The 12,268-nt window shown below is 41.8% G+C and overlaps 1 protein-coding gene across 8 annotated transcripts in view; it reads right to left on the bottom strand.

Moving 5' to 3' along the window:
• Nucleotides 1-12,268, bottom strand: part of si:cabz01090165.1 (uncharacterized protein LOC100333421 homolog) — a 378,602-nt gene that overhangs the window by 143,996 nt on the left and 222,338 nt on the right. The gene's annotated exons all lie outside the window — the stretch shown is intronic.

Below are 12,268 nucleotides of genomic sequence, written 5' to 3'. Positions count from 1 at the left end.
GTGTATGTGAATGCTGGATGTATCTGTCTGTTTTCCCACTTTGGACAAGGCTCAGCTGGCCCGACACACCGAGGAGCGCTCGGACCTCTACATCGGAGAAACCGACCCAAACGCATGGTGCAGCATAGAAGAGCCACCTCGACAGGAAACACTCAGCTGTACAAGCTCCAGTCATGTCTTCTGTTTCACAAATTATCATTCTGATACACTAGATCTATGTCATTTTCTATTTATTGTTTATGCAATCAATAGCAATAATGTGGAAAAGAAAAGAATTAGACCCACGTTTAAAACACTCCTCCATCCATGGAGAGGAGAAAAATTTGGTAGGTGGAGGAACAAGCAATCCGTGTGCAGTCGGGAAGGAAGCTGAAGGTGGATAATCAGGATTCGACTCCTCTGCTGTGCTGTTAAAGATGAAATCGTGGAGGATGGTTACAGAATCCTGGTTTGTGTGTGTGACAAACAGATTATTCAGATACCTGACTTCCAGCCTGCAGGTGTAAGTGTATATGCGGTTATTTATCCTTGGACGGTGTATCTATGATGTGTACATCTTGTAGTCCTCCCACACTCCACGGATCACTGGACAAGTTTCCAATATTGCACTCTCTGAGATTATTGATCGGAGTCGTCCTTTCCCTTTCATCTTCACCCTCTGTCTGTCTTACATCTCTGTCACTGTCATGCAAATGTCCTCTATCAGGCTCACCTGTCCTTGTCCGTTGTTTCTTCTCTTTCATGTGTGCTCTCTGATCAGCCTTTTCCACTTATTACATCTGATTTTCTCCACGTAATCACACATTTGTGATTCTAATTTCTCATCAGCTTACATTTAAATACCAAAACAGGAACTTCACCCAGGAGACTGGGATTAGTGGTCTAATGTGAGACCATTAATTATAAGCATAGCTGGAAAAGACTTAATGAATAACATGGTAGAAAAAAGTGCATGTTTGCATATAGGTGGTGAAAGAGTTTAGACTAGCACATAAGCATCACCCATGCAATATTTTTAACATGCCTATGTTATCCATGGTTACGTGACACCTCCCGGCACCGCCTCCTCATGCTGTCACAGAAGCAATAAAAGCTGAAACAACAGCTTCTGCTCATTCAGAGATTAATCTGTTTCTTCTGTTGTCTAGCTTGATGGGAACTAGATTTCCTAAATATAAAACAGATATTGGCTAAACTACAAGACTGAAGTAGCTACCTCACAGAAGCTTGTATTCTTCTTTTCATTTTCACTCCTTCAAATCTACCAAATTATGGGAGCCGCAGCTCCGACAAGTGAAGTAAATCAGTGTAAGTGGTGCATAATGTTGTGCTATAGACACATCTCTGTTGGAGTGCCTGTCCGATAACTGATTAGCACTCTTTCTAACATTTAGCTCAATTACTGATTTCAGCTTCAGAGTGCTCACAGTAAATCTCCAACTTCAAGTACTGGTGTGATAATCTTTGCCTCACGATTTCTGTGTTCTTCCAATATGGATGGTATACTCTGAGTGGAGGTTTTTTTCGTCCTGGTGAGGCTTCAATCTGTTACCAACATGGCGGCCCAACCTCGCTTGTCCCCTCACCATCTAAATCTCTCAAAAGCCAGAGTGAAGCCTGAACTTCCCAGCACGCTGAGGGTATTGGAAGCAGCATGGCATTACTTCTTTGCAATTCTCTTTTTCTGCTGGAGCCCAGATGGAGACGGAGCCCAAATCAAATACCCAGTATCCCCCGGGTGGGGAGAGGTGGTCTGGTGCTGTTAGATTAGATGTAGCTGTGTCAATAATACAGAACTCGCATTGGCATTCACCAGGAAAATAAATCTGCTCACCCGCTGCAGGTGATAACAATGGTCGATGAAGTATTACAGAAGCACATATATTCTTTTTATAAAGCATCTTATAAAACCGAATCGCGCACAGAAGAGAAGCGGCTCAAAAAACTTTAAATTCTTCCGTCGGTTCGGCAGAGACGACTAAAATACCAAACACCCGCAGTGCCAACAGAAATACATGTATTCAGACAAAGACATGGTCAAAGGAAAAGAGAATGAGAGATTTAGGATAGAAAGAAAATGAGCTGGAAAAAAACATTGAAGACAGAGCCATAAATTCAGATCAACAAGCCCCCAAGGAGGCTCGAGGAGGCGAAAAAAATTAAATGAAAAGGTTCGCTGGCAAAAAATATAAGAACAGCAAGAAGCAGAGTGAAGAAAAAACATCTTTTTTCTGTTGCATTCATGTATTAGATCGCGACAAGGAGGAGAGAATGAAAATCTGAGGGCATTCATTTCAGAAATAGAAAACAACATGGCGACAGGTAGATGTGGAATGGGAGAGAATAATGGAGGACATAATGAGGGAGGAAGGTAGAAGGCAGGCGGAGAGCCGAGGCAGAGAGATGAAGGACAGAGTCCCTTTGTTTTTGGTTGACATTTTTATCTCTGTGGTGATGAAAATGCTGCTGAAATCTTCAAAAAATGAATAAGTGTTTCTTTTTCAACCTGTGCATAAAACTTTGAAAGCCGACGTAAACTACTTTTCTTTTTTTTCCAGCCATGAACTCAACTTCTAGAAATTAGGGCATCAAGTTTTACCTTCCTCACATCGCTGCTTCCACAAAATGTCTGAGAAGGTTTAAGTCTCAGGTTTGAGCAGAGTTGGTAGCTGGTTGGCATCTCTCGGGTTTGTCAGTTCAGTCATTAAATATTAACAGTTGTGCTATGGACGCGTGGCACTAATTAAGAAGTAACTTAGCCATAAAATCGATCGGGACGAGTTAAATCTCGAGTTATCTTTAAAAAAAACCTGAGACTGGAACATGTGCCACTGTAGCCATGACAGTTTAACACGTCTGACCACATTAAATTTGGACTTTTGGGGGTCTTTGAATACACGTTCACTTCGATTTATATTAAACTTTCACGGAAAAAAGATAAGAAGTAAACACACTTAAACTGTTTTAACAGCAGTTTAACCAACGAGAATAACTGTGGCCAAACTGCTCTTGAAAATAATCAAGCACACGACCAAAGCACCAAGGGTTTTGTTGATTAAAAAAAACTGAGACAGCTGATATTATTAAAAAAAAAGAGCTAATTTAGGCGCTGCTCAAACTTAAAATGATAATGGGATGCTTCACGGATCCTCACAGGGTATTCCTGACTTGACTTTCCATTGCACAGTGAGGTCAGAGGTCAGGATCACCCTGAGAATAAATCCCCTGGTTGGAATTTGAAGTCAAGGATAATGCAGCTGGGTGGAGTGCACTGCATCACCCTGCGACTATGAGCTGTCAGCACAATTGTCCAGGTCTGAGATTTGTGACTGGAACCACACAGATATTGACAACGCCCCGAGACAAAGCTTGGAGTGATGTTTTGGTGAGGCTTCAGTTATAAAAGCATTGCGCCACGGTCCCTGGGATTGGTTGTGTTGTTGATCTCTGGATTGTTGGTTTGTGTTTTATTGCTGCTTTTGTGTTTGGAGTGCTTGATTTTTGTGTTAACATTTGGATTTCTTTATTATTTTTGAAGACTGCAGCTTTGTGATCTCAATGTTAAGTCTTTTGCTGACTCTATTTCACAGTTCATTCAGTGATGACTTTCAGTTTGCAATCGTGGTTCATCTCTTGGTTTTTATTACTGGTTTCCCTGTCGGCTCCTCTCTCTGTTAGTCCCTCGTTCCTTTTTTGTGTCAAACTTAGGATGTACAAAATGTTTTCCTATTCAAATATATGTTTGAATACGTTTTGTTTAAATGACATTTGTCAAATAGAACAAAACCAACAAACATCCTAGAAATATTTACATGAATAACTGCAACTCTAAAACAAGCAGATGTTGTGGATTTTGTTTTTAGTAAAGCTAAAAAAAGGAAATATCTTTGTGTCAGCTGGGTGGACACAAAGCCTTACGTTCTGTTTACATCACTTTCCTTTCATCCAGTAAACACATATCTTACATATCATTGCATTTGTGAATACATCATCCTTTTTGCATTTCATGCTCAGTTTACATGGTACCCTGGGACTTGGCTCCATGGACACACGTGACAAAAAAAAAGCAGCATCCAGAAAGTAAATGAAGTGTGTTCACGTTAGATGGAAACGAAAAATCAAACAATGCTGCACAAAAAATGAATGAATACATATTCACCAAATTAGCTAATGCAAACAATTCCAGTAACGCTCAGATGTTGCGTAATGTGCACAAATGTAAGCGTGTGTGTCTTGTGTGCTATGATACGCTGATGATGCTGTTGTTTTTAAGTGTGGGTCCGTGGAGATGCTGCAGGAAAAATAGCCTGAAGATGAAAAGAGGAGGTGCAAATAAAGAGCGAGTTACCAGAGGAGGCAGAGATAGCACGATAACTCGATGGATGGAGAGATGCAGGGACGGTGGTGAAAAAAAGAGAGTAAACGATGGCAAAGAGAAGGGACAGCAGGGGAGGGATTGTGGGAATAATACTGGTCTGTTCCACTCAATATTTTAACAGATGGCACCCTCTCACACACACTCTTACACCCACACTCACACACAGACACGTTCTGTCTCCAACACGTGCACATGAATACACTCAAGCTGTGCTCACCAAAATAAGCAAACAAACACACACACACACACACACACACACACACACATAGACTGGTTGGAAAACTGGGCTACGGTTCAGGAGAAGATGGACAGTCTGTGTGTGTGTGTGTTTAAACCTGTAGTGGATTTACCACTACTTTCTGTCTTTTGCTGTGGATTAAAAAGTAGGGAAAGGCAAATACAGAGAATCACTTAAAAGATAAATTTATTGCATTTAGACAGTTTCAGGTCACAAACTTAAAGGTGTTAAGAAGACAGGGATCAAGGATAGAAAAATCATTATGTGCACAACACTCACAGTAAACATACCGACGCACACCCGCTCAGATATTGTTGGTATTTCGCACCACTTGTCAAAATTCATTGTAAGGAAAAGCTTTTGTGTATATTAACATCATCACTTCACCCGTTCAATTTATAAACTGCTTATCCAATTCAGGGCTGGAGGCTGTGCCAGATGGTGCCAGTGCATTGGCAGGACAGGTCACCAGTCTACTGTAGGGCGTGTTTAACAACATTTTAACTTAAAGTATACTGGTGAGCGACATATCCAGTTCACTTAAAGGAATCATGGTTCAGTTTAGTGGAGATGCCAACAGACCTCTGTGTGTGCTGGCATGTGGTTGCCTGCAATGCCACATATAGAGCATGGGTGACTGAACTCAATATAAACATCTACTCAACATGCAGCTCCCAGTGGACATAACAGTCTGTTCTGACTCCCTGCCAGCTGACTCTGACTGCCTGTGAAAGTACAATAGCACTGTTATAGAGTTCATGGCATAGCATTAGTGTGGTCATTATTTCTTTTATGTAGTGCTGTGGGATCTGGTCTCAAGTGTTTGTGTGGGCAAGCATACTACAAAGGCCATCGTGATTAAGACTCCTGTGGTGAGTAATGACTCCATGTCACTGTAACATATGAAATTATATGAGGCTTTTACTTTGCAATGCAATAATAAGCCAACGTCATCTCACTAAGTGCAGCACGCTAAAAAGTAGCTTTAGCTTTTTGGATCATTTGCAAAGCACCGTATTTTCCGCACTATAAGCCACACTTATAAACGTCGACAGTGTGTCTTATAATGCGGTGCGCCTTATGGCCAGAAAAATACGGTAATGTAGATTTTATTTATCAATATTTTAAGTAAAGACAACTTTTTAAATTTGTCAAAGGACACTGAATGCTTGACCTTGATAAGTAGATGCAAATGCCCGACTCACTAACAGCACAGATGGATGTGTTTTCACTCCAGTCATATGATAATGGCTTACAGTGAACACCAGCAACCACAGTTCATCAGTACTAATGGTGAGGTATTGCCTGGGTTATCTTAGATAAGTGTGCTGTATGTAAGATGCTAAATAATACTGATATTCTTTACTATTATTTTTGACAAAAAATACAGTGAAGATCAACAGCACGTGTCGAAAAGGAGACATGAGACGAGAGGTAGGGAGGAAGGCGGAGCTGACGAGAGAGCGAGAGAGATACTTGGCAGGCAGAGCAAAACACTTTGACACCTTGTCATACTCGGCCCCAAGACACTGGCACATCACAGCCTGTGTGTGTGTGTGTGTGTGTGTGTGTGTGTGTGTGTGTGTGTGTGTGTGCGTGTGTGTGTGAGAGAGAGAGAGAGAGAGCGATGAGGCTGCTCCCACCAACAAGCTAATCTACTGTGATTCAACAGATGGCACCAGCTGTGTGTGTGTGTGTGTTTAAGTGCACGTGCATGTTTATTTTTACATTCTTGTGTGTGAACATGTATTGGCATGTGTGAGTGTTAATGTACTGACCCACACACAGACATCAGTTACGTGCAAAACAACAAAGCACACAACATCTAAACTATATGCACAGATTGTGCAGTAAAAGGTAAATGTTACACAGTTTCTTCTTTTAGGTGCGGGAGACAACGTGTGCTCAGATAGACTGAAAAATAAATGATGTACTTTAATGAGTTTAACTGTTGATGTAACTTAAATAAAACCATGTAGCGTTCATTCCAACAAGCTTCCTTCTGTATCTGTCTCCATATCTTTCTAGCTCTGCCTCTGCCTTTTCTCCTGTTTCCTCCATCTGTCCACATGTATATTAGACTAACCAGTGATTCTATTTGGGTTGTAGCTGCGAGATGGATAAAGGTTCGAGTGTTGTTAGCTAACGGCAGGCAGCTTGGGAACCGAGCTGGACTTATAAACTGTACTCTACCTCCAATGCACAGACACACAGTGGAGAGGTCCAGGGCAGTGACTCTGGTACATGAAGCTGTAGCTTAGCAGAGAGCTAGCAGCTACAGGACACTTTGTACTTTTTTCCTGGAAAAGCCTGTAAATATACTTTTCAAAGGTACAAAAGCACTACATTAGTATAACTGCCTCGTAAGTGCATAATAAAGTATTTCATCTTCTGTGTGGCTGACATTGCTCTGTAAACAGCTCCCTGAGGTGTTTGCACTCAGCTCTTCTGATGGTTATAAGGCGGCTTCAAACTACTTCAAAATTTCATGCAGTCACCAGTATGAGTGCCATTAATACCAGTTACAGCAATGACACAATCTCGCTGCTCTTTTAGGTCATAATAGGATCGCACACTGAAACACAGAACAGACAAAGGGAATCAGAGTCATTCATTTCTATTACTTACAATTATGCTTCATTTTTTTCCTTCATCATGATTAATAGTGATGCAACAGACACGCAACAACATTAAAGAAAGTAAATGTTTCTAATCAGTGTAGAACACCCATTATAACCAGTACTGCTGCTGGTATTTGTCCCAGTAATTCACACTGAGCTGTGGAGTCAGGCACAGAAGTTAAAAGCTGTTTTAATGATATATGAAAGTAACTTCCACCATAACAAAGTCGAGTGGTGGAAATGGATTCATCTCTTATCCCTGAACTTAGAAACAGAAACAGAGCTCTAATAAAGCATGTGGGAATTATGGATCGAGCTCATCATGCTGACCCACATTCATTACGTTCACACAGACTTTTGCTCCTTCCTCAGGTTGAAGTTCTCTCTGAGTTACATTAAAAAACCCACAAAGTTGTGTCCCAAACACAGCAAACAGACATCAGCTACTTTTAAACGGTTACTTTGATCTTCTGGAAGAAGCATGTTCTCGGCTTGTTGACCGGATGCGTTTTAATAACACGATCGATGTGAAATCACGAGGAGCAACTCTGCACACAGATTCACCGAAGAAATGCGTATGTCTGTTCTTAGGACGTTTGCGCCACAGCGCTGAGAGTTCAGAGGTTCACTGCAGCATTTGACACAATAAAATGGATCGTTGCATTACTGTGGGCTGTGTATCGTGCAGTATCAAACACAGTGAGGGGCTTGTTGTGCTTTGGTGCTATATAAATAAAATCTTAGTGCAGCTCAAAAACACAAAAGGCTTTTCAGCTCCCTAACTACAACAACAACATGCACACTTTAAATTTAAACAAGTAACTAATATGAAACTAGGTCTGGGACATATCATCACATTTTTTAATATTAGAAGACTTTGTAAATATCAAAGCTTTATTTCTTTTAAGTTTAAAAACAAATGGAAACGAGTCGCACTCATAGAGCCTGTTTAAGCAGCTGTTTGGGACTGCTGTCTCTTACTTTCTGCTGGTCCTGCAGGTTAAATTCATTCAGACGATGCTCACGTGTGCAGCACGCGTTGAACTTTAGGTCTTTGTCCTTTAAGGCGTGCAGCACGTTTTCTGGATATGCAATGAAATCGAGCCTTATTCTGAAACATTTGTTCAACTGTTTGCTGTCTTTCAAGCGTTCAGACAAACGCTCGCCTGATGTTTCCAGGTGAGCCTTTGTCTGTCTGTTCATTTACATTCTGCAGGTCGACACAAACCCAAATAAGAGAGTAGTGTGAGAGTCTGCTGGATGTGGACACACAAAACAGCCCCCCTGTTGCATGGGAAAAAAAGTCCCACAGCGCTAATAAATAGCTTTAGCATTAGCTCACAGTAGTAAAATATGTCTTTCTTTTCAAACCTCATCAGCTGTCTGAACTTGTTTTTGTCAGCTGACATCATTCCAGTGGATATTACCAGCTGATGTGATGTTCCAGATTAGAATAGCAATAAAAATCCACATTTGGAGGCTGTGGAGGTTTGAGAAGTGTCTCTTGGACTATTTGAAAGTTCATAATAATTTCAGTGAGGATGAGAAGTGAAAAGACCATGAATCCAGTCTTTTACACACATTCAATATATTAACATTTCGTGCTGATACACAGTGCACTAACAAGCCTCGACAAAACTATTTTGTCATAATTATCATTTTGAAAAAGTCTGAGAAGAAAATGTTCTTCAGACACAGGAAGAAGGAGGAGTGGGCTGGCATAGCAACGAATACTAAATTGCGGTGGACAGAAGTGGTGGGATGCTGCAATCAACATCACAAGATCACGTCAGCAGGCTAATTCTCATCACATCCTTCTCACACTAAATCAACGTGCAGGAGACAGGAAGACAGGGAAGGGGGGAAAGAGAGAGGGTGAAACATCTAAAATGATAAATTATGACTGACAGGAAGGGTGGGATGTCGCAATCGCATCAAAGCAACATCAGCTCCATCTTTTCTTCATATCAAATCGTTCTTTTGGTAAATAAACAAATAAATACAAAGACAGAGCGAGAGAGGGAGAGAAAGAGGAGGATGGAGGGAGAGAGGAACGGATAAAGTGATGAATTGTGACTGACAGAAATGGTGGGATGCTGCAATCAGAGATCGCATCAGCAACACCACAGCTTCATGTTGGAGCTTCACCTAAAGTAAATAAGATGGAGAGTGGGGGAAACAGATGGGAGAAAGATAGATGGTGTGGGGGTGGGGGTGGATGGTGAGGCGGTTGTCATCGAGTAGCGATACGTTTGGAGAGATGGAAGTGGCAGGATACTGTAATCAGCATTTACGACACATCGCGTCCCACACAGGATTGCTGTTAGCCCTCCTCCCTCCCGCTCCTCCTCCTCTTGTCGCATTTACATATTCAGACTGTGAAGATCTTTTCTGCTGTAACCACACTGATGTGTAAATAACATATCAGATGGCAAGATGTCATCATATTCTGCGACATGATGCCAACATTGGGCTGCCAGCCTTTATGTAAAAATCTGAAGGAGTGTTTGTGTGAGACTAAAAAAGCTAGATAGCTTCCCAGATTCACAAGCCAGCAAGGCAATTTCAATGTCAATACCACATAACTGCTAGCTGTCAAGAAAACAAACTAATCCATCGCACTTTTCCTATAAGGTGCCGGACACAGTGTGTTAACCGACAGTATCGGCCACTTACATGTATGCAGAGGGCTGGTGTGATGGAGAAGGATGCTAGGGATGAAGCGAGATGGGGGCAGACGGTCTGTTGTGGTGACCCTCGAAGAGAACAGCCGGAAGAAGAAGAATGAAGGCTGTGCACCCAGTGTGTTTCGCAAAAGCAGGCAGGCCGAAGGCATAGACACCAACTCAGTTTAATTCAGTGTAATTATATAAGTGCCAAATCACAACAACAGCCACCTCAAGGCGACTAAGGTAAAGAGAAAACCACACAACCCCCTATAAACAAGAACTTGGCAACAGTGGGAAGGAAAAACTCCCTTTTACCAGCTACCAGGCTCAGGGAGCAGACATTTTCTGTGACTGGCTGTGGGGTGTGGGACAGAAGACGAGCTGCGGAAGAGAAAGCGGACAAAAAAAGAAAAAGAAACCAGAGGAACTTGAAGGTGAGGAGAAGGAGCCACCTTCAAATATCACAGGCTGACAAGCTCTTAAAGGCTCTCAGTGAGCTTTCGAGGAGTTATGACGGAGCCGAATACTGGTACAGAACACGTTGGGTTTTCAAAATAAGAGAGAGATCTGAGAAATCAGCATGCTGACCTATTAGTTCTCTGCAAAATAAAATCACTGTCCCTGGAAAAATCTCTGCCACTCTGCTGCCAGTGACCCATCAGTGTTTGTGATCGCTCATATTCTGTGCTCATAGCTACCCTGGGCGCTGACTCACCAAATTAAAGACTACGTCTGTGAGCGTGATTTCCAATGTTAGCACTTTTTCCAGCAGTTTCAGAGTCTGTGTGATAAAAACTTTTTTTTCTTGTTTAAGAATATAACTGACAATAACCATGTCCAGCTACTAACGAACTCATAACGTGATGACTTTAGACTTTAGTGTGCCCGGTAGCTCTTTAAACCCCTTAACTCCTAGTGTACTGTATTTGATAGATTAGTTTTTGAGATTGATGTAGCACAAATTATACAAATTACAATTCATTTTTGCAAACTGATATTTAATTATTAGAAAAAAAATGTCAGATGGTTGAATAAACCCTCCATTTTCAAAAAAATTGAAAATGATTTTATGGTTTAGGTTGTAAAGAGTTAAAGAATCCTTTAAAAAGTAACAGTTTAATGCTTTCATCATAACAAGCAGTTATATCTTATAAAACATACAATAAGCTGCAGAGAGACTGCAGGCAGTGTGCTGGCAACAGAAGCAACAGGCTGTCTCATTTCCTTTGTGTTTAACTCAGAAAGTGCTGAGCGAGTTTGCCAAAAACAAGTTTACAAACAGCTTTATTCATCAAAATTCACTTGAAGCCACAGAAATGATGAATGCAATGAGCTACTTTTACTTTACTCATCACAGCATAAGGCTACCTGTTGGTTGGATGTGCCATGTTTGGCCAACGCAGCACAATGACTGCTATTGTTTTTGTTGTAGCAGATCCATGAATCCATCTTTTACTGCCAAAACTTTGCTTTCATGACCGGTTCTCTGTGATACGACAGCCTGGCACAGGCACACCGCAAACTTTGCTCTCTTTTGCTCCGTTCAAGAGCAAGAACTCGAGATACTTCGTGCTTATTTTGTTGAAGTCATAAAATCTTCTATCCTCACCCACCTATTGACCCAAATACTTAACCTTTATCACTACCTGTATCACAAGTACTGTGCCAGGAAACCGTGCACGTATACGTTTCCTTCTTTCCTTCTGGCCACTGATCCACTGTGGTGGAACAACACTTAAAAGAAAACAGAGAAATTTCTGTTGGTCTCTACAGCCTTAACCCCTGCTCTCTCTCTCTCTGTCTCTCTCTCTCTCTCTCACACACACACACACACACACACACACACACACACACACACACACACACACACACACACACACACACACACACACACACACACACCCTGATCTGTACGCACCTCATTTTCACTGACTTCCCAGCACAGGAAAAAGAAGTTCCCGGCGGACTACCCACAGGGTATGAGTACATTCAGCCCAGCACTCCCCAGACAGCGCTGAGCTCTGATAGGTCCCTGAGGATTACATACTGCAAAGGCTTTAGCCAATAGGAACAGGCCATTATCTCAGATGCAGTAAACACACATATAATGAAGGAGCGGAGGAAACTGAATTGCTATTGCATCTGAAGTGTGTGTACGTGTGCGTGCGATCTAAAGCATCATATATCTTCCCAGGCAACAAGGGTCGATAATAAAGCTGGCTCTGCGCTACAGCTTTGGGAAGTGTACTGGGATCTACTGGGGAAGCTTTACTGGTTTCAGCCTTGAGCAATGCCCTGTGGTGTTGGGTTTCCTCAGAGATAAAGGCAATCCTGCCTGTCAGCAGTGATATACAAGCTTACA

Source organism: Simochromis diagramma, unplaced genomic scaffold (assembly GCF_900408965.1).
Source record: "Simochromis diagramma unplaced genomic scaffold, fSimDia1.1 OVJJ01000031.1, whole genome shotgun sequence".
NCBI classification, from domain to species: domain Eukaryota; kingdom Metazoa; phylum Chordata; class Actinopteri; order Cichliformes; family Cichlidae; genus Simochromis; species Simochromis diagramma.
The sequence above is the reverse complement of the archived record's forward strand: the minus strand, read 5'-3'. Positions and strand labels throughout refer to the sequence as shown.